This window comes from Pantherophis guttatus, chromosome 1, assembly GCF_059756535.1.
Source record: "Pantherophis guttatus breed Tessera chromosome 1, ASM5975653v1, whole genome shotgun sequence".
In the NCBI taxonomy this organism is placed as follows: Eukaryota; Metazoa; Chordata; class Lepidosauria; order Squamata; family Colubridae; genus Pantherophis; species Pantherophis guttatus.
The window spans coordinates 248,356,371-248,380,565 of record NC_142063.1 but is presented as its reverse complement, the minus strand read 5'-3'; the positions used below and the strand labels follow the sequence as shown (position 1 = coordinate 248,380,565).

At 39.8% G+C, this 24,195-nt stretch overlaps 1 long non-coding RNA gene across 1 annotated transcript in view; it reads left to right on the top strand.

Moving 5' to 3' along the window:
* The first annotated feature begins 534 nt into the window (after positions 1-534).
* LOC132711061 (uncharacterized) overlaps positions 535-24,195 on the top strand; it is a 123,232-nt gene continuing 99,571 nt past the window's right edge. The window contains exon 1 of the long non-coding RNA XR_009621828.2: positions 535-614. This is a non-coding gene — a long non-coding RNA (uncharacterized LOC132711061). The remainder of the gene's footprint in view (positions 615-24,195) is intronic.

Genomic DNA, 24,195 nt, shown 5'->3' with positions numbered 1-24,195 from the left:
AGTGGTTTGGAATAAGCATTTCAGGCTGGGAGATGCAGTGGCAACATTGTGGTTTAATTTTAATTCTCTCATAAATACAGCATGAAGCTCCTAAATTTGTAAAGTACAAGACTAAGCTTGCTGGTTCCTTCTCCTTTGCCCCAATGTGGTTTAGTTCTGCCACATTTGTCCTCAAATGTGTTTAGTTCTGCCACATGTGTCCTCTGCATGATAAAGCAGAGTTTCCAATCACAGAGAAGGTCCTTCTTGTTCCCATTCCTGTAAGAGGAACCCAAAACAAGAATCAGCTTTGGTTGGCTCTGGTAGAAGACCAAGGCTCAGCAGTTGGTTGTAAGTGCTGAATGCTACTAGAACTGTATTCAGATGGGAAGTCAACTATAGTTTCTCATAGTCTATGGAGATTTTCAGTTATCCAGGTCATGGTTGTCCCAAAGGTGCTTTTTTCAGGAGGCAACTGGACTTTCTGGTTTTTTTCTTTGAAGACGTTTTGCTTCTCAGGAACCATTTGGGATGCAGACAATGCAGACTCATCCCTGACAGCCTGCACCTTTCTTCAACCGGGAAGGGAAACAGGGCAGAAAACATCCTGTAGCCAAGAAGGCTCCACACCACAGGTGGGTTCTAAATTTTTTACTACCAGATCTGTGGGTGTGGCTTATTTTGTGGGCATGGCTTGATGGTCATGTGACAATTATTTAGGATTTAGCAGAGGTACTGGTCTACCAGGCTTTTAACTGCTTGCAGAGCTGTATCGATCTACCCATTTATTTTTGCAGGCACTGATCTATTCATGTATTTTTGCAGGCACTAGTCTACCCATTTATTTTTGCAGGCACCGGTCTACTCATGTATTTTTGCAGGCACTGGTCTACCCATTTATTTTTGCAGGCATCTACTCATTTGTTTTCTTTTAACACTGATCAGCTGTAGGGCGGCACTTTGAAGCCTCCCAACAAGAGTTTAAACAGTTTTTTTCCCTCTAGCCTTCAGATGGGAGTCAGGAGGCAGCAATAGATTGGGGATAGGGCCAAATAAAAGGTAAGAATAACGCGGGGGGTGGGGGTGCAGGGGGCGGGCGAGGAGAGCAGAACCAGTTCGGTGATGTCATATCGTCACTGCTACTGGCTCGGCGGAACCGGGAGGAACCCACCACTGCTCCACACCCATTTGCACTACTCAGGTGACCCTGAAGACACAGATAAACCTCCAAGTGGCCTCAACGGCTCTCTAAAAAGAATGCAAATGACCAGCTGTCTGTAAGGTGTATAAAACTTTCCATTCCCCACCACCCAGGCAGAACTGAAGAAGCTTCTTGGATGAGAAGCAAAATGTCTTCAAAGAAAAAACAAGAAAGTCCAGTTGCCTCCTATAGTTTCTCATCAACTAGAATTCTGAATTAACTGTTGAATCCTTGTTGGGTTAGCCACTTTAAATTATAATGAAATACAGTGCCATGACTCATTTACTATCTGATGAGAGGAAGCATTCCATTTTTTTAAAATCTTGCACGGAAAGGCTCAAATGTGCATCTCTGTTCCTTTATTTTTGGAGCTGAAGGGTTGTCAAAAAATATGTCACTGCAACAATTGAAAAATATAATCCAGATTGTATTGGCATTTAAAAACCAACTTCAAGAGGTTTTATTCTTCAAGGGCTTTTTTTTTTACTGTTTATGTCATTAGGCAGGTGTTGAATGATTTTGCTCAGGAAACAGACAGCCTTGCCCTTTCTTCCTTATGTTCAAAATCTCCTAATCGTGGTAATTGTCACTATCAACATTGAAGTGAATTTTCCATTTTCATTCTCAAAGATGATAAAATTAGGATGCAGTTCCTGTAAACCTATCCCATACCAGATAGTAAATCCTATTGAATTCAGCTAGACTTCTTCTGACTAGACATGAGATGATGCTGGGAAAATAGAAAGAAAGAAAGGTGATGGATAAGTGATCTGAAAATCTAAGTGCAAAATAGAGCTAGTTTAATGTAGCGGTTAAGGCAGAGGTCTTCAAACTTGGCAGCTTTAAGACTTCTGGACTTCAACTCCCAGAATTCTCCAGCCAGCTTAACCCCTGGGTTAAGGCGTGAGGCTAGAAATTGAGATAATGTGAGTTCTAGTCTTACCACCTTAGGCATGAAGCCAGTCACTTTCTCTCTGCTCTAGGAAGGAAGCTGTCAGCGCTTCAATGCTGGCATAGAGAGAGAGAGATAAGCTCTGAACTTTTGCCTGCTAAATCCCTTTGAAGTTGGGTTGTCGTGGAAATGAAGAGGGGGGGAACATTCCTGGGAAATGACGAGACAAGAAGTCTGAAGAATGACTTGAAGATAGCCAGTGAGAAGCAGAGATTGGGGGATCGGAAAGGGAGGGATTGGGGGGCAAAAGGTCAGTCTTATCCGCATCGAGTCATGCTCCATTAAAGAAAATATTTCCTTAAAGATTGGCAGTTTGGAAATTCATTTATTTTGAGATAGCATCGAAGTCTGACAGAAGCAATGGCAACCTACCTCTGAAAAACCTTGCCAAGAAAACTGCAGGGACTTCCCCAGGCAGTCTCTGAGAATCAGAGGCAACTGAATTGGAAGAAATCAGAAGTGCTGAATGAGTGATTTATAACCACAATTGAGCCCAAAATGTCTGTGGGTAAGCAAGACAGTTGTTCAGCAAGTGGTGCTTCCTTTTGCTACACTTGTTAAGAAAATACCATTTTATAATGCCTTGGTAAGGTCACACTTGGAATACTGCATTCAGTTTTGGTCGCCACGATGTAAAAGAGACTCTAGAAAGAGTGCAGAGAAGAGCAACAAAAATGATTAGGGGACTGAAGGCTAAAACATATGAAGAACGGTTGCAGGAACTGGGTATGTCTAGTTTAATGAAAAGAAGGACTAGGGGAGATGTGATAACAGTGTTCCAATATCTCAGGGGCTGCCACAAAGAAGAAGGAGTCAAGCTATTCTCCAAAGGACCTGAGGGCAGGACAAGAAGCAATGAGTGGAAACTAATCAAGGAGAGAAGCAACCTAGAACTAAGGAGAAATTTCCTGACAGTTAGAACAATTAATCAGTGGAACAACTTGCCTCCAGAAGTTGTGAATGCTCCAACACTGGAAGTTTTTAAGAAGATGTTGGATAACCATTTGTCTGATATGGTGTAGGGTTTCCTGCCTAAGCAGGGGGTTGGACTAGAAAACCTCTAAGGTCCCTTCCAACTCTATTATTCTATTCTATACTAAATCACTGCAGTGAATTGTGCGGTTGTTAAGGGAATCTGGTTTCTCCCATTGACTTTGCTTGTCAGAAGCTGACTGGTGAGGTTACAAATGGTGAGCTCAGTTCAGCGCAACTGTAATAAATACATGCCAGTTGCCAAGCACCCAAATTTTGATCATGGACATGCTTCATCGGTCATAAGTATGAAAAACGGTCATAAGACTTTTTTTTTCAGTGCCATAACTTGTAAATTGAGGACTATCTGTATGCGTAGTCATGCAAAAACATACACCTATCACTGCACAGGCCATTTATTCAGTGGCCACTTATTCTTCAGCTATTCTATTCAGCTGTACTGTATTCAGAACATTAGTAATATGAATGATTATATAATGCTTACAGTGAGACCCATTAGCCGCATTGTGCATAATGCTAGGGCTTAGAATGTGTAATAGTAATAGCACTTAGACTTATATACTGCTTTGCAGTGCTTTACAGTCCTCTCTAAGCGGTTTACAGAGTCAGCATATTGCCCCCAGTGTACAAGAAGTTGTATATGTGGAAACCTTTCTCTCACATACCTTTGTGCTGAGTACAGAAAATTGAACAGGATTAGGATTCTGACTGTGATTGCATTACATATTGGGGAATCAGACTGATTGATAGATTGATTAAGAGCTATCAAGTGGGTGTTAATGCTTAGCAACTGCATAAATAGATTTTCTCCAAGAAGGAGGTTGTGATATACTGTAGGTTCTCTTTTATGGAGAGCTCATTTTATGATTGAATTTCCACCACTAATGCTTATGGCTGGAAGTGGTCAATGATAAAAGGGCAGGAAATATATCCATTAACCATATTCCAAATCTTGTGTCCAAGGAGGGAAAGGCAGAGGTGGGTTTCAGCAGGTTCTGACCAGTTCTGGAGAACCAGTAGTGGAAATTTTGAGTAGTTCGGTAGTAAAAATTCTAACTGGCCTCACCCCCATCTATTCTCTGCCTCCCGAGTCCCAGCTGATTGGGAGGAAATGGAGATTTTGCAGTATCCTTCCCCTGGAGTGGGGAGGGAATGGGGATTTTGCAGTAACCTTCCCTTGGATTGGGGAGGGAATGGAGATTTTACAGTATCCTTCCCCTTCCACGCCCACCATGCCACGCCCACCAAGCCATGCCACGCCCACCAAGCCACACCCATAGAATCGGTAGTAAGAATTTTTGAAACCCACTATTGGGGAAAGGGATAGGGAAGATTCTCCTTAGACCAACTAAAATTTCCACATCCTCATCAGTTCATAATGCAGAAATAACTTTGACATTGACGTGCCATTAGAGGATTGTAAAATTATTTACTCAAGTTAAATAAATATTGGCATCTTCTCCCAACATAAAACCTGAAAACAGAGAGTGAGATAGTTAGTGCACACAAAACATCAACAGCTCCCCCTCCACTACCACAAAGAATTATACCAATGCATTACCAGAGCAACTTTTTCATAATGATCTTACTTTACAGCTATTGCGGTGCTACAAGTTAGCATTAAACAAGCCACAGCAAGCAAAAATCTTAGATGTGTTGCTTCAATAATTACTGATGTGAGTATTGCTAATTTTAGATAAATGTCAGAATCACTTGATTCCTGACACTTGAAATAGGCAGGCTTTTTTTTTAATTAGAAAAACTTATGCATTGTTTGTATTTTTCCTAAATAAAAGGGGAGATTCTAAAACAAGCAACCTAAATATTTTGAAAGGATCTTATATTCCAAACGTGATTGTTGATTTGGAGGTAATAAGGTTATATAGTCAAAGCCATTCATTAAAAAGATATCACAAAACCTTGTTGTATATTTAATAACAGCCACCACCACCAGATTTGCCTACCCCAGGTCCTTAGTAAGGACTCGGTAGGTAGACAAAAATGCCAAACCCAATCTGAATATCTGGCTGACTGACGATGAAAATCATCATCATCATCATCATCATCATCATCATCATCATCATCATCATCATCATCATCATAGATTTAAACAGATTAAATAGATGGAAAACCAAAGCTTTGCATAGACAACACTTGAAAAACATTGAAGGAAAATGTGATGACAACCTTACATGGGCATGGCTTAAGATGGGAACCATCAAGAAAGAAACAGAAGGTTTAATACTTGCTGCTCAAGAACAAGCACTACAAACTAATGCCATGAAAGCGAAGATACAAAAATCCACTGACAATCCAAACTGCCGACTATGCAATAATAAAGTCGAAACTGTTCCACATTTAATATGTGAATGCAGCAAAATTGCACAAACTGATTACAGAGCTAGACATGACCGAGTTGCTAAATTAATCCACTGGTCATTATGTAAAAAATATGACTTACCTGTATTCAAAAAGTCATGGGAGTACAAAGTGGAAAAACTTACCGAAAAAGAGAAGGTGAAGATCTTTTGGGACTTTTGTATACAGATGGATCATCATTTGGAACACAACAGACATCATGGTTGTCAAGGGCCAACCCTCAACAACCATGTTTATTGATATTGTTGTAGCAGGAGATGCCAGAGTCGAAGAAAAAGAACTGAAAATAATCATGAAATATTGCGACCTGGCCATCGAAACTACAAAGCTTGGAAGAAACATGTAACCGTGATCCCCATTGTCATTGGGGCACTTGGTACCATGTCCCAAGAATTTTACAAAAGACATCAAGAAATTGCAGCTTCCTGCAATAACACCAGTGGAGCTGCAAAAAACTGCGCTACTCGGAACATCATATATTTTAAGAAGGTACTTGGTTGATACCTAGGACGCAGGCAGCAACCCATATCAACCATTAGCACCAGTCAATGGTATTTGTGACACATTTTTAAATGTCCAGTTGACTGAGTTTCATTTTTAATGAATAAATGAGAATTATTATTATTATTATTATTATTATTATTATTATTATTATTTACTGTTACATAGATCTACAAACAGTATGCCTGTCAGGTTTCGAGGTCGTCTCAAATAAATTGCATTTCAAACAAAGTCTTTGAAGAAAAACTCCTATTTATTAAGCACGACATTCTAGATCCGACTCCATAGAAGCCGACACTGACTTCCAGACCCAAAACCCTCCCTTTCCGTTCCCCACTCCCCTGCACTCATTGGCCATCTTCCAAGTCATTCTACCCCTAATCTACTGCTCCAGCTCAAAGGAATTTCCCCCTCCCATCCCAACTCCTAGGGGATAATAAGTAGGTGAAAAGTCAAACGTCCCTTTCCAGACGCCTCCCTTCTCCTTCTTATGTCAGCACTAGAGTAAATGCAGCTTGAAGTGCTGACAATGCCTTCCTATGAGAATATAAGGCTTCTGCCTTATATTTTGTCATTTTTCTTAATATGCTTTTTCCAAATCATGCAGAATGCTTCTATACTGTCTTTACAAATGAACTAAGTCATTAACGTTAGGAGGAGCAAAGGATGTAATGAAGGCAGTGAATGGTTATCCCTCGGCACCTATTTCCTTGAGGATTGATAAGGATACTTGCAACGTCTCTTGAACCAGGCTAAACATTGAAAGGCTAAAGACTGGAAATTGAAGGGCAGTGCTCTTTGGCTGGCTTGTCAAATGAATATGGCATATGGAAGAAGACAAAGGAAGGCAATTTAAAACTTTGTTGAAGGAAACATATGAAAATATTTGACATATCTATAATGTTCATCACAGGACCATCTTCTTTCTCCTGCTCTTCAGCATCCTGCTCAGCATAAGTTGACTGGGCTGATATCTATGTTAGTCTTTCCCAACCTAATGCCTTTCAGATACATTGAATTAGATCTCCCCCAAATTGGAAAATGCTATACTATTATTTACAGTATAATACTATTATACTGCAGTGAGGAGTTCAATTCAGATGGATCATTGTACCTGTCAGTGGAGTTCTGCTCTACATATGAATTGTGATGCCATTCAGACCTATAGTTGTTCACTTCACAAATGCCACTTGGACAGTTTGTTTTTTCTTTGTCTTTCTTGTTTTAATGATACATCTGGAAAACAAATAGGTCTGCAAGTAGAAAGTTAATATTAGTGTGAGTTTAATTCAATGACTGAGTAGTGGACCCCAGACCATTAAATCACTTAAAAAATAATAATTTTAAGTAAGAAAGTTTTTCATGAAATAAAAGCAGTACAGATTTTAAGTTAAAAGTGAGACAAGTAAAAGAAAGCAGTAAGTATGTGAGAAAATAAGAGAGGAATAGAAAAAAAGGAAAATGTTACAAAGAAGTGGTTTTCCATTTTCTTAACAGTGGTTATACATTTGTTTTTATTTTACCCTCTCTTTCTAAGTCTACATTGTAATTTCCTTTTTTCCATAGTATATCCTTTGTAATCATCCAATCCAAAAATCATAAGTTCATTTTATTTTTAGCAAAAAGTCCATGCAGTGTTTTCAATCACTAATAAACATAGTAGTTGATCTTCCTCTAAACAAATAAGTTAATTTTGCCATCTGTGCTAGTTCCAATATCTTCATCAACCATTCCTTCATTGTGAGTATTTCAAAGTCTTTCCATTTTTGTACAATAGTAATCTTATGGCAATAATCATACGTAAGAATAGTTTTCTGTGACTCTTTACTAACTGTGTATCCATTAATCCCAACAAAAATGTTTTAGTTTTAGTTGAATATTAATTTTTAAAATTCTTAGTACCATTGTATGTATTTGAACCCAAAATATTCTGGCAAGTATTAAGCCACTTTGGATGAGATGGAAAATGAGGTTCTCATGTTTCTATAAGAACCTACTTGGAATGCAAACATAAATTTAAATAAATACTTGCATCTCACTATGTAGTTCTACAGTATTGTTGCCCCAATAATGAATGTTTGGACAAAATGAACATGTGTTGCTCTAATTTAAAAGATACCAATTGTATTTATTTATACCATTCTTTTGGTTTGCAATGTCTCCTAAGCTCTGTGTAGCTGTCTTGAAATTCCCTGTCTCTGTCTTAGGTTAAAGACATAACATCCTTCTTTGCATTATTTCTTTGAACTTACTTTAAATCTGATACAAAACTGCCATGTATCCCTGTATATGAAGTAATGAATTAACTCTTACATATTGCTTTGCATCATGTTTTTGCCCTTTCATAAGGCAAAATTCTGAACCTGCCTGCAAGATGAGATTCATAAACAAAGAGTAGCACACTGTAAAAGAATCGCAGAGAAGAAAAATAATACTAATTAGGGTTTATTCCCATTGTTTATGTCTGCCAGCAGAATGCACACCAGAGGCAGAATTGATACTTTGCATGTCCCACAATTGTGCAAACCTACGCAGACAGACTGAGATGTAAAATCCCCATAATTAACCATGTATACTAGGATTGAACTGTAGGAGTGTGAGTCGGGAAGCTGTCACTTCAGATCTTGCTCCAGCCTTTGGTAAACTCTGAGCCTCACCCGTATCTGCAAAAGGAGGCTAATCGTTTTGAGCTTTGCTATCAGGTTTATTCAGTGCATCCAGCCATTTCACATGACTCTCAAAAAACCCAAGGTAAATACTAACTATCACTAGATGCAAATAAACAAGAGCATTTCTAACATCTCAGGACAATGATCAGTTCTTCCTTCTTCTTTTTTTCCTGTATCTGTTTTAAAACAGCTGGAAGTACTGACGCAGCTCTTTCTGCATAATATACAATCAGTATATTCAAAAGTAATTTATACGATACAGGGCTGTTCTTTACACTGTCTAATTATATTACATATATTTTCTCTCATTTTTATAGAAATCTGGCCATTTGGATTTTATTGATGGCCTGTTCAAGTCTTAAATTAATATTCTCCTTGATTTTCTGAATATTTTTTTAACCTCAGACCACATTTCTTTTACCAGCCATAAGCACTTTCCTAATATCTGAAGCAGAGTAACATTTAACTTAGACTAACACTGAATTGATTTTAGATGGGAACATTTTCATACCATCTGAATATTTTTTTATTGCTTTTGGAATGTATGGGTTTAAATAAATGATGGTAGTATGAATTAGTATTCTTAACTGTTTAAACCCTGGGGTTTTATTGCTTTTGAACCGTGTGCAAGTAAATAATTTATTGTAGTACGAGTCATAGTTTATTCTAGCACTGATTCTCTGCTAATATTTGTTTAAATGAGATGATGGGCTTTCGATGAATAATTACCAGGATATACCCACCCAATTTTCACCAAAGCCATACTCAGGTATAGGAAAGTCTTCTTTGGAATAGAAAATTCGCTTCCTTGCATTGTGAAGATTGTTTTTAATATAGAACTCCCTCAAACAATTTCATATAACTTTGTGATTTGAAATATAACATATAGGTATAGAAGACTGTTTGCAGAAGGCAGGCCAAAGAGAGAACAGTTTAAAGAGGTGGCTGGGTTTAAAACTAAAATAGGCTTTTAGTCTTCGCTGAGATCTTAGCCTGAAAACTTTTCCCTAAACAAATCCTCTTATTTTATGACAGTAAAATAAATCACAAGAACATTTTTTGTTTTGTTTTGACGAAGTGGTCCTCACTGAATGATCACAATAGAAACCAGTACCTCAGTTACTAAGTGACAGAGTCATTAAGTGAGACATCACATGACCACAACTTGTGATTTTACTGCTAGCTTTTCCATTGATTCTGCTTGTTGGAAGACAACTGTGAAGCACATGAATGTCAATGTGACTATGGGGCAGTGTGAAGGTCATAAATGCCTATCAGTTGTGAAGTGCCCAAATGTTCATCCTATGAGCCTGGAGACCCTGCAAAAGTCACAAGTGCAATGACTGCTCATAAAGTTACTTTTCAGCTCCATTATCACTTTGAATGGTCACTAAACAGGACAATAGGTAAGCAAAGTCTACCTGTAGTCAGCATACATTAAACACTTCTTCAAATGTCTAGTCCAATCAGGACAAAATATAGCAGAGAACAGATTCTATACTCCATTAGGAATTCTTAAAAATCCCACCAAAGATTGCAACTAAATGCACATGTGTATGCATGCACAGTGCACACGCATATGTAAGAACCTTGAGCTCTAACTCTGTCTGATACTATGAGGTCTATTCAAATTCCAAATAAACATTATTTTTTCTGTACGACTAAGCAGCTGTATTTCTGACACATACCGTATTTAGTTACATGGAAGACATATACCTTGTATTGAAATTATTTATTTGCATCTTGGAGCTGATATAAATAGATGCAGATGATACAGTTGGTAATGTTTAAAAACCTATTCTAGTAGGGTTTGAGTATATATTTGTATAAACAAATGCTCCTAATAATGTTTAGGCATAGCTAGAGAGATGGAACAGTGTGATTAAAATTATGCCTGCTCTCCTGATCCTAAGCTCCATATGCTAGTTAACATGGCACTTATAAACATTAATTCCCGGGTGATCAGCCTCTGTAGAACTGAACTAGGACTCTCCACTGACTGTAAGTGGATTTTAGATTACACATGTAGAGGCCAAAATAGTCACATCTAAACATTCACTCCTTGCTCTTGGACTCACTGAAAAGAAGGAGAGAATCACAGCCCGTAGTCTAAGACTATAAGTCCGTGATGGCAAACCTATGGCACATGGGCCAGAAGTGGCACACAGCGCCCTCTCTGTGGGCACGCGAGCCATCACCCCAGCTCAGCTCTGCCATACACATGCGTGCACCTCCTGCCTGCCAGCTGGTCTTCGGGTCTCTTCCGCGCATGCACAGGGGGGTGGGGTGCATACGGGGGGTTGCTCATGCACAGGGGGGTGGGATGCATGTGTGGGGCCATGCGGGAGGTGGGGCGCATGTGGGGGTCATGCGCGCATGAGCAGGGGGTGCGGCACATGCAGGGGGTCATGCGGAGGGGGCAAGGCACATGCATGGGGGTCACACACACATGTGCATGGGCCACATGCGCATTGCATTTTGGGGGTTTGGGCAAATGCATGCGCATTTGCACACATACACATGCACTTTGGGTACGCAGTCCAGAAAAGGTTAGCCATCACTGCTATAAGAGGTCCTTGACGGAATTTCAAAGTCCCCGCATAAATTCAGAAATACTTTCCAAGCCATTGGTTTAAACCTCTGGCCAACCTTACTTCCTTGTCTTTCCTTTATTGTCATCCCTTCAGAGTAGGTAAACACCACAACAACTATGCTGTGGGTTAGAATCTTGAAAGCCCACAGCTTTCCCTCTGTCCCCTCTGTTCCCTACAGAGTCAAGGCAAAGCTATTTTGATTGTTTTCCTCATGCCCTTCCCTTCCCTTCCCTTCCCTTCCCTTCCCTTCCCTTCCCTTCCCTTCCCTTCCCTTCCCTTCCCTTCCCTTTCCTTCCCTTCCCTTCCCTTCCCTTCCTGAGGCCATGTCATCATATCCATTCTCTTTTATCATCTTTTAATAGTTCTGCTATAGTTCTTGCCTCCCTGTCTCATGTTAATCTTGCATTCCTGTAATTTACCAGCCTGATGGAGAATATAGAGAACAAACATATGTGGGGATAGAATAAGAGAACTAAGCAAAGGAATAGAAGAATTTGTTTGTTAAAAAAGGAGGAGGGGAGGGTAAGTGAAGGAAGAAGCAAAAAAAGGGAAAAAAGTAAGAGGATGGCTAATCTGTTTCTGGAAACCACTGCTGCCTAATCATTTTGAACCGATTATGCATGAAGGAAAGTCACTCTTGAGAGAACTTAAAAGAAAAAGTTGCCCAGTCTGCCATAGAAGCTAAGTTAAGTATACCCAATATGTACAGCATTTTCTTTCCATATCATCCTAATTTGAGGAGGTGAGCTTGTACATCCAGATGAGGTATATCAGTAGTTAATTTTTTTTTTTTTTAGGTGAGCACATTTCCGCCTATCAGACAGAAAAGCACAGAAGCAAAGAGGCTAGATCGATAGACCACTTGTTTCAATAGCATCTTTTCCTTTATAAAGCCAGTGAGAAACAATCAGGACTTGTTTTTGTTGCTGCAATATGCATTTGCATGCTGCTAAAAATAGTCCCGTGCGCATCTGCATAACAAGAAGTGACCCAACTTGTGTTGAAAATGCCCATAGTCCAAGTAGAATTATCTACAATGGTTATATTATAGTGCTGGCTTGGCAGAAAAGTTAATTCACCCAGTGGTGTCTGTGAGAAATAGTGTGTGGGTGAAGAGCGAAGAAAGCAGCTTCATTCCTTTGCGAGGCAAGCCTTCCGCTTTTTGTACATGGCTGGCTGTCGTATTGTATGCACACCCAAAAGAGACAAAGCTTGCAATTTGATGGTATTGTATGACTTGCAGACCCCCATGAAGTCACTCTTTTTCAGAATCAGAATAGAATCAGAGTTGGAAGGGACCTTGGAAGTCTTCTGGTCCAACCCCTTGCTGAAGCAGGAGACCCTATATCATTGTCCAGTCCAGTCTTTTCTTAAAAACCTCCAATGATGAAGCACCCACAACTTCTGAATGCAAGCTGTTCCACCGGTTATTTGTCCTTGCTGTTAGGAAGGTTGCTTCTCTCCTTGATTACCATATTTTTTGGCGTATAAGATGCACTCCCCCAAAAGTGGGTGGAAATGTCTGTGTGTCTTATACAGCAAATGTTGCCAAAGCCGGCCCCCACCCTTCGGCCTCTGTCTTGCAGCAAACAGCCAACAGCCTGGTCAGCTTCAGCATAGCTTGATTTAGCATGAGCAGTTGATTGGCAGTTGGATCTGCCTCCCAGAATACCACACATGTTCCAGGCTGCAGGGATCACCACCGCCCATCACTGCCATCGCTGCCCATCACCGCTGCCACCTATTGCCACCTCCGTGTGCCCCATTTTTGGCCTCCATGTGCCCCATTTTTGCCCATTCCAGGCAACAGGGATCGCCGCTGCCGCCACCTATCCCCACCACCTGGAATGGGCAGAAAATGGGATGTGTGGAGGCCGATAATGGAGCGCATGGAGGCTGAAAATGGGACACATGGAGGCCGAAAATGGGCCATGAGGAGGCGGCAATAGGTGGCAGTGGCAATGGGCAGTGACAGTGGCGATGGGTGGTGGTGATCTCCGTAGCTTGGAATAGCTGATAAGTGGTATTCCAGGAGACAGATCCAACCTCCAATCATTTGCTCGTGCTAAATCAGGCTGTACTGAAGCTGACCAGGCTGTTTCCTGCAAGGAGGCAAATTGCTGGGAGGCAGAGGCAGATTTTTTCCCCTTGTTTTCCTTCCCAAAAGCTAGGTGCATCTTATAGCTTCTTCTCTCTCTTTGAAATAAGTGTCAGAGAAGTGAATAACAACAAAATCTCAAAATGAACAGGAAATTTCTCTTTCCAGCCATAATAGCAATAGCACTGAGACTTATATATCGCTTCACAGTGCTTTACAGCCCTCTCTAAGCAGTGTACAGAGTCAGCATATTGCCCCCAACAATCTGGTTCCTCATTTTACTGACCTCGGAAGGATGGAAGGCTGAGTCAACCTGGTGAGATTCGAACTGCCAAACTGATGGCAATCGGCAGTCAGCAGAATTAGCCTGCAATACTGCATTATAACCACTGCACCACTATGACCATAATACATACTCTACAGCAGAGGTGTCAAACTGGATTTCTTCGAGGGCCGGATCAGCATTGTAGTTCTCCTCCGTGGGCTGGCCAGGATGGGGGAGACAGGACGGATGCTTCCTGCAGCACCCTGCCGGCCAAAATGGGCAAAGCGGGGTGCTTAAATCTGGTCCGCGGAGCCATCCTGGAAATAGCAAAGGATCGGCCCACGGTGCCTCTGGCCGTGCACAGCCCCCCTGTATCCTGTTTTGGCTTGCAGAGTGCTGCAGGAGGCTGTCCAGGCCAAAAAGAGCCTTGGTGGTGCAGCGGACTAAGTGCTGTTAAGTGCTAGCACTTAGCTACCAGCTGCCTGCAATTAGTGCAAGTTCAAATCTCACCAGGCTCAAGGTTGACTCAGCCTTCTGTCCTTTCGAGGTAGGTAAATTGAGGAGCCAGATTGGGGGGGGGGGCAATAAGCTGGCTTTGTATAGAACAACACCGTTGGGGGGGGGGCAGAAGCCCTAATAAGCAGGTATATACATAAAAGTATGCAGGCTATTGCTATAATGCATTGTAAACTGCCCTGAGTCTACGGAGAAGGGTGGCATATAAATTGGACTAATAAATAATAATAAATAAAAACTGGGCACGGGGGGGGGGGGCATGTGCAGCTCTATTACACCCATTTTGGCTGCCAGAGGCACCATGGACTAGTCCTTTGCTATTTCCAGGCCAGCCCCGTGAACCAGATTTAAGCACCCCGCAGATCAGATCCAGCCCGCAGCCTTGAGTTTGACACCCCTGCTCTTCAGGTTCTGATGAGGTTTCTTTCTCAGCTGCCATGCATTTAATCAAAACTGTAATGAAAACATAAGAAAAATGCATTCCCACAGAGAATGATATATGTATTTGGCCTATAGTTGCAAATTCATATGTAGTATTTGTACAAAAAGAATAGCAAGCCAGCGACGGCTCTTTTGTGTGGATTATTTGAAAATTGCCATGAAACTGTTTGATGCTGTGTAAGTGCTGAGTAGCTGAGCATACTAGATTCAGAAGCAAAATGTCCATTTGTTCATACAGCCTTGCCTGTGGCGAACTACCTCTCAGTAGATGCTTTCCAATGTTCTTGCTTTGATGATTGAGATCCCAGAATGACATTTGTCCTACAGACAGGACACACAATTCTACACATAAAGCTTAACTAAAAGCTTAGGTACTTTTAACACTGAAACAAATTGAATTAGATCAGCCATCTATCATCTAAAAAATATGAACTTTTGAAAGCCATGTTTCTACATATTTAATTTTATTACCTGTTAAATTCTGAGGTTAAGCTGCTAACCAATGGCATGTAGATTTAGGCAAGAGACCAAAAGTATGGGAAATCCCGGCTGATACTTGTGATATGAAAAGCACATTTCTACAACTGCGGTTTCTGATTTATATTGAACATTTATCTGTCAGCTATTGCTAAGTTCTTCTACCACAGTCAGCATTTATTACAGATGGGGATAATTCCTAACGAGAAAGCTGCACTTAATAGACAAAATGAAATTTGATCTGTTTTGCTTTACCTTGTTTCCTTTTTAGGCATATAAAGCAAGAACAGAATAGATAAATAAATTTTCTTACCTGTCAGGTTGGCCACAATCCAGAACATTGTAAGGACTATGTCACCCAACTAAAGAATTTAGTTGACTGCTTTTTTCACTACTTAATTAAATTTAGATCATATATGTTTTACTGCTGTTTTGATAGCAATACCCTTTGGAGAAACTAGAGAAAGTGTGAAAATAAGCTAAGAGGACATCTTAGAAATATCTCCCAGAATCTTTTGGCAAAAATGGTCTCTGAGGAAGGGAAAGGAAGATATTTCAATAAGATTGAAGTAAATTTGAAGTAAATCTTCAAATTGTAAAACTCTAATTAAAGAATTAGCCTCTAGGATGGTGCAGAAAGTGAAATGCTCACTTTGTCTCACTGGAAACTCAAACTAAGCCTCTCTTCAAGCAAAACTTTGGAGAGAGGGATCCCATGTTTATAGCTTCTGCACATGACGAAGCAAAGTACCTTGCTCGTTGGGCATTGAATATGGCCAAGCTAAGATATCTGGAAATGTTGGGTGATTCAGAATATATTATCATTTATCTGTGGTGGAGAAGAAGCACTGGAACCAATTCTATTCCACCTGAGGCTGCAGAAAGCTCTAATGACCATCTTTTCTCTGGATTCCTGCCCATTGCCAAGCATGGCAATACAAAACTATGCAAAACAAAAGACAACATCTTCCAGCTACTTATGTACAACAGCATTTTGAAAGTGGAAAAGGGTGGGATTATTGCAGTGGCATCCAAAGTTTTTTATACCAGAGACTGGTACCGTGGAAAGAGGTTTTTCCATGACCTAGAGGGGGCATGGCTTTGTGTGCTGCCTGTATCCCGCGGATGGGGCTTCACTTGTTTGCATGGTCCGGTTTCTGGCATGCCATGGACTGGTGCAGGTCCACAGACTGGGGGTTGGGGATCCCGGGATTACTGGATTCACTGACAGGTCTGCATTCAAATCAAAGTAAATTGAAACCATTGTTTGTTTTTTTTCCCTCCACCAATATCTTGAAGCTAGAGAGATCTTGGGAGCTGAGAGGGAGCTTTAGTTTAACAGAATATAACAAGGAATTATGTGATTCCTGAAGGTAGTAACATAATTATCTCATTACTTTCATGGATCACTTTATCTGATGCCTGAAGTGTAACTCTGGGGAAGCAATATCCTTTACTAGACTCAGAATTTTTTGCAGAATAAAAGGGGAAAGATGGGTTAAAAAAGTAAAAGCGAGACACAGATTTACTTTAGTTAGTATCCATAAACAACATCAGATGCAAGATTCTTGCATTGATGAATTCATCAAGACATGTAACCAGTTAAGAAGCCATGATCTCTGTTTAGTCTGCAAACAACTCCCATTGTTAAATCTCCCATTGTTGGATAAAATTAGTCATAGTTATTCTTTTCCCCCCCAAGGATGACCATCTTATATCAGTGACAAAATGTCCTGAAGATATGAAAAGTTCTTCTATTCATTTCTGCAATTGATATTTCTAATTTCATGAACTCTTTTACGCAGAAAGGGACAGTTTCTTGAATGAAAAGTATTTATTCCCTGATGCTCTGGATGACTTTATTAGGCCCTGTATTAATGTTCCTAGACTAAATAAGGGAAATTTGGCATCTGAATCTGCCAAAAGGATTGATTGTTGTTGCTAGCTAATAGCTGTTTCAGTCTCTGTAAAGCCACTTGTCTTCAGCAGCTGTGTGGCAATGACAATGAGCTGCATTTGCTAGCTGACCTAATCTAGCAACTGATATATTTTATGGAAAAGATCAGTGAATTAATCCCTTAGATTTTCATCTGGGTTCCTTGAAAATCACTTCAGTGAATTAAAGAAAGTGGCAGTCATCATCTTCCCTTATAAATACCCCTCCTCAAGCTACCTTTATAAAATATTGAATGGATCTCTATTCTAGGAGCTATTACTGTTGCAAAGCTCTTCGTATCCAGTTCTCAAAGCACAAAATGTTAGTATCATTTTCACTCATGTACAGTATATACATCAGTGTGATTTTCTGGGCAACATGGTTTTGGAAGTCTTCTGGTTTCTAAGCCAGCACCACTACACTTAACTAGCCCTCACAGTTGAACAAGTATAGTTTTTGTGCGTGGGTGGCAATTGATATAATTAAAAATGGCATATTAAAATACATTTGAGAAAGTGACTTCAATAAGAGAATAACTCAACTCATCATCTCACTCATAAACATATCAAATTCATCCTTCCTGGCTTCTCCATCTACGTTTTGAGGTCTCTATGAAGATTAGTTTCCTCAAGTCTTTTGGCTGTCTGTCTCTCATTCCTTGCGGAGAGCTATAGAAAATTTAAGCAATCTGAATATGAAAAATTTCTTTAGCATGGAGTTCCTAAGCACAGTAACAGTTTAATAGCAAATATTTATCAAGCCCTAGAAACAAGTAGACAATAAGAATAGTTTCTATACTGTATTTGTGGTGAAGCTTCAAGAAGTTTGTCAGGGCAGCTAGAAACTGTGGTTTGATATTTAGCAGGTATGTACATTTAAGGATACAAAGAAGCAGCTCAGGTCTATTTAAATCCTGTCTTTCTAGATATATATTGTTTGACCTTCCTTTGCAAACCCATTATGCATTCTGGAGTCTGAATTACTGTGGAGCTCTGCTTGAGTAGTTGACAATGGAAAGAAAACTTGTAAATGGCAAATGGGATGGGACAGGCACTTGCTGTCTTCTAGTGGTCATCAGGATTTTTGCAGCAAGTCAGTACAGTGAGTTCAACTTGGATAAGGGAAACAAAGTAAGATGTGGATTCACAAGTGAAACCTTGGGCCATGAAACCACACACACATCTCTCCCCCCCTCTCTCTCCTATCTATCTATCTATCTATCTATCTATCTATCTATCTATCTATCTATCATCTATCTAAACCAGTGATGGCTAACCTTTTTGCCATCGCGTGCCAGAAGCTGGAGGAGTGCGGGGTAGTCACACATGTGCGTGCCCACACCCATAATTCTATGCACCCTGCCCCCCCATGCATGTGTGCGCAACCTCCCAGGTTCCCCCTGCTTTTGGCATGTGATGGCCTGGTGGGCCTGATAGGTCTGTTTTTTGCCCTCCCCAGGCTCCAGAGGCTTTCTAGGAGCCGGGGAGGGCAAAAACAGCCTTCCCCACCTCCCCGGAGGCCCTCCAGAGGCCAGAAACAGCCCGTTTGCCAACTTCCATTGGGCCCAGAAGGACCAAAAATCAGCTGGCCAGCGCACGCATGGCTGAAGCTGAGCTAGGGCAATGCTTGTGTGCCCACCAATATGGCTCTGTGTGCCACCTGTGGCATGCGTGCCATAGGTTCGCCATCACAGATCTAAACTATAAACTTGAGACCAAAACATGAAAGATGTTCACCATAATCCACTTCCATCCAGTGCTCTAACTGTGAATTACACAGATCTGGCTTAAACAAAATTTCCTTTCCTAATTAATTACTGCATTGCAGGTTCTACATAGGTCATGCTTTTCAGACTCTCCAAGTGGCTGGGTTGAATAGTCTTAAATTGGGCTTTTGACTGTATACATTTAGCAGAGTTTTTCAGAGAGGTAGAAATAGGATTAAGTGACTATAGCCCAGCATTTGAACATAGTCTGGTGAAATTTATTAACTCTTCTTAATGCATTCTAATCAATGCAAAAGAATTATGAGTAGCAAATGACTGAATTAAACAAAAGTAATTCTGTCAGAGAATTTAATGTCTATGGAAATATTGATTTGCATACTTTAAATATTCATTGCAGTCCTCTCAGTTCTCTGCACATGGAGAGAAGACTTTGCTTTTCAGTCACACATATATTTATTGAGAACGTATCTCATTGAATTCGGTTGGATATACTTTTGAATAGACATGGCAGAATTTTGTGTATTTTAAAGCCTTCTAAAGATATATTGTCAAATCAAATGTTGTAAATACAATTCAGACTAACATTGTGGAAATTTGATTTGTTATGAAATTGTATTGCTTTGGATTTTTTCCAGCTGAAACTGTATGATCAATATGAACCAGATTTTAATAAATATGAGACCTGGGGCACAGTTTATAGCATTATCATTTTAGGATATAAAAAAAATCTATATAAAAGAGCATCATGAAAGAGTTTTTGTAGTTTGCTCACCGACTACAAAACACTTAGCCACAGATAACATTTATTGGCATTTTAAAATGTTTTCCCTCAAGGTGTTTTGTTTTTTGTTTATTATATTATACTGTAAATTATGTCCACAAACTTAGACATGGTCCATTTTTTCTTTCAGTGATAGCCTGCATTGTAGCTATTAATACTTGCTGGAATGTATGCAGTGTGGATTGCTTTATTTAATTAGTGAAATGTAACTAACAAAGATAAAATGACATAACAATGACAATAATACAATAAACTTATAGACGGATGAAGTATTGTATAGGTTTTTTTTTTTAAAGGATTGGATTATTAATTACCATTCAGTAACTATTTATTTTGTGATCCGCTACATTTTTATTTATTTTTTATTTTTGTCACCTGATAATCTGGTGATGCTATAAATAGCATCATTACTAAAAGGTGTAATACATTGCACATGTGATCCGTGTTCTAGCAACAAGGACTGTCTGCCTTGGTTCTTTTTAAAGCTAAAATCTAAGTCCCAAGTGTTTAAGTAAAGCATGCACAGCTAGATATAATTATTTTATCAGCTTTACTAATTACAGTAGAGCAATTTCCATTGGGCCTTTTATTAAAAAAAGTTTTTTGTAGAAGTGTTTGTTCCCTCCTTGTAACTGATATTACAAAGGCTGAAGAAGCCTTTTAGATTCTGCTTCTTTCCAGGGATGGGCTGCTGGGGGTTGCAGGAGTTCAGGAGAACCTCTAGCTAAGATTCTGTGCAGTTCAGAGACCCCCAAATCCCACTCCTGGCTGGCCCCTCCCCTCCCCACCCTGCCCCTCCCCTACCAGGAGTTCTCATGTGGCCCATTTTGGAGGCAGGTGAGTGCAGGGTGTGTGCAGAGTCTCGGGGAGAGTGAAAAATGGGCCTACCGAAAGTTCGGGAAGGCCAGAAATGGGCTCATTTCCGGACTCCAGAGGGCCTCCGAAGCCTGGGGAGGCCGTGTTGGTCTTCCCGAAGTCTCAAAGAAAACCTCCAGAGCCCAGGGAGAGCAAATCCCCCCCGGCTGTGGTGCAGGAGGCTGACTAGGCCACGCCCACCATGCCACACCCACCCAGCAACCAGGCAGAATACCCCTTGCTAAAAAATTTTGAAGCCCACCCCTGCTTCTTTCTCCAAGCAGTGTAGTAAAGATGCCTAGAATATATAGAATGCAGTATATAGTCTAAAAAGGTTAGAGGCAAACATGACATTTTCACAGTTATCTTCATTCAGGTTTTACCCCAACTAGATCGTGCTTCTCTGAAATGCTAAAAGTAATAATTCTAAACACATATAATAGGGTGAGCCCATTACACTCAGCATGGATGTATTTAATGTTGTTCCAGGAAACTGTTGTGAGTAGAAGAAAATAGTGTTTTTAGAGAATTCCTGTTTTTCCCCTTGGTAGCTCCTCATCTAATTTGTGTGCTGCTTGCCTAAATGGTGTAATCTTGTTTCAATTTCTCCAACAATTAAGTTTGGTCTAGTGGTTAAGGCCTCAGGCTGGAAACCAGAAGACTGTGAGTTCTACTCCCATCATAGGTATGCAAATTGACTGGGTGACTTTGGGCTAGTCACTCTCTCTCAGTTCACCTCACAGGGTGGTTGTTGTGGGGAAAGTAGGACAAGAAAGGAGTGTTTGTTATTTCTGCTGCCTTGACTTATTTATAAAAATAATAAAGGTTGGATAAAAAAAACAAATAAATTATGTGTTCCATTCAGGAAATTGTGAGCAGTGGGAATACAGGTAGTCCTTGACTTAAGACCACAACTGAATGAAAAATTTATGTTGCTAAGTGAGAAATTTGTTAAGTGAGTTTTACCCCATTTTACGACCTTTCTTGCCACAGTTGTTAAGTGAAGCACTGCAGTTATTAAGTTACTAACACGTTTGTTAAGTGAATCTGGCTTTTCCATTAACTTTGCTTGCCAGACGGTCGCAAATGGTGATTACATGATCTCGAGATGCTGCAAACATTGTAAGTATGAGTCAGTTGTCCAGCATCCAAATGTAAATCACATGACTGTGAGGATGCTGCAACAGTTGTTAATATGAAAAATGGTCATGTCTCTTTTTTCAGCACCGTTGTAACTGCGAACAGTCACTAAACGAACTGTAGTAAGTCAAGAACTACCAGTATCACTGAAGAATGAGAAACATGGCAACAGAATACCTGTTTACTGGAAATAATTGTAAGCATCTGGAGTCAGATTTGCCATATTTTCGGGAATTGAAAGAATTAGCTCACGGCTGGCCAAACCCTCACAATCTTTGTGAATTCCTGGAAGGCTGATGAAATGACAGATGAATGGAATAAAGAAAAATTTGGCTCGATTATCAAAAAGCTGGAAAAGGAAGATCCAAGAAACCAGTGACCATTCAGTCAGACCCTGATTCCTGGAATTATTCTAGAGCAGATCACAAAGAAATTGATCTATAAATATCTTGGAAACATAGTATAATTAATAGAAAACAGAATGGATTTGTAAAAAAAAAAAAAGAAGTCTTATCAGACAAATGCTTTCTTAATAGACCGTTGGAATGCCACAGACATAATACAATTTGTCTTTGAGAAAGTATGACATGACATTCTGATTCACAGGGTAGGTAAATGTGAGGTGAATGGCTTAACAATTAAGTGGATAGTTTATAAAGTTTATTGTCACTGTATGTATACCCATTCAACAAAATTCACATAACACCCAGAGACCAAACCCAACACACATGACAATCCCCAGACACCCCCACCCACCAAAATTCCCCACCCCTAAACCACCCAAACATCCGCACAACGGACCAAGCAATGCTGTCCAACAGCTCACTGATGGTGGCCCTTTAGTTCGTTGTTGAGTGCAATTATAGCTCTGGGATAAAAACTTTTCAGAAGACATGTGGTCCGAGCTTAATTGTTCTGTATCTTCTGCCAGAAGGCAACAGTCCAAAAAGATTGTAAGCAGGATGGAAAGAGTCTCTGAGAATGTTGTGTAACTTCCTCAAACACAGCTGGCTTGAAAATGATGTTTCAAAAAGGCTTGTCAAGCCATCAAATTATTGTTGGGTATCAAGTGGGTGTGACAAGAGTTAATCTTAGAAGTTTATTCTTCAGTATTTTTATCAATGGTTAGGATTAAGTGCTGTGGGGGAGTATTTCTATCTGCAGATAACACAAACTAGGTAGGATGATATATGCTTAAGAAGACAAAAATGAAATTCTAAACCCTAGAGAATTGCAAGAGAAATAGGCTAAAACTAACTCAATAAAGTATAACATAAAAATAGTTACATGATTGTCTGGGTTTAAAAAAACCTGAAATCTGAAAAAGATAGCAGACTGAGTATGAGTAAGTAGTACAATGTTGCGGCAAAAAAACACAAATGCAATTTTGGAGTAAATCAATAGAAGTAAAATATCCAAATTTTGGGAAGGAACAATTGTACATCCTTCTGTTTTAGTCAGACCTCATATCAAGTAATGAGTCCAATTGTGGGTATCATAATTTGAAAAGAGAAACTGAAGGATAAAGTAGATGGTCAAAGATCTTGAAGCTATGTCCTGTCAAGAGATCTAGAAGGAGTTGGACATGTTCAGCTGTGAGAAGAGAAAGCTGAGGGGGAATATGATACCAATCTTAAAATACGTAAAAAGATGTCTCACAGAAAAAAAGATCTATTCTTTGTTACTCCAGAGTGCAGGTGTGGAATAATAGTTATAGGGAGACAAATTTCAGTTTAATATTAGAAGAAAATTAGGAACATGAGAAGATAGGAAACATAGGACAACCGAGGGGATGTGAGATAAGGGGAGAAATAGCAATTGAGAATGAGGAAAAAGTGATGAAAGGGAAATAGGGATGGAGAAAGAAGGGAAAGGAAAGGGTGAGTTGAGTAATTTTAAATTTGATGATTACTATTTATGAATACCATTTATGAATACAAATGGCAATTTATAAATAGTCTGTAGAGATTCTCAGTCATCCAGGTCATGGTTGTCCCAAGGGTGATTTTTCAGGACGCAACTGGACTTTCTTGTTTTTTCTTTGAAGACATTTCACTTCTCATCCAAGAAGCTTCTTCAGCTCTAACAGGATAGGAATCCTTCCATTCTTCACTATCCTGTCAGAGCTGAAGAAGCTTCTTGGATGAGAAACAAAAGGTCTTCAAAGAAAAAACAAGGAAGTCCAGTTGCCTCCTGAAAAAGCACCTTTGGGATAATTTATGAATACAATATCCATTCAGAATTTGAAGAATTTGGGTCATATTCAAAGAAATCAAGGCGCACCTGTCCTGCTTGGTGTATAGTTTTTCTGTACAGTACAATTGGGAGGCAATTCTATAATCAAAAACATACTGAAGAATACTTGAGATAGAGGAGGAAGCTTATGCTCTTCTCTCTTTTTCTTCCAGGCTTTGATGAAACCAATATCTGACAGTTCTCCAGATAAAACCCCATCAATAAGGGCAGAGACCACATTTGATCCTTCCAAAATGGGGATGAAGTAGATCACACATTGTTCAGCATAGATGTATAGGTAGCTGAAGTATTGTATAAGGTAGGTAGTGTAGAAGGAGGCTTCATTCATTATTTAAATTTAAATGGTATGCTGGTTAATTTAACATGGGATAAAATTATATAAATGCATTTGAGACCTGAAAAAGATAATTGTGGCAGATTATTTCACAATGTTTAA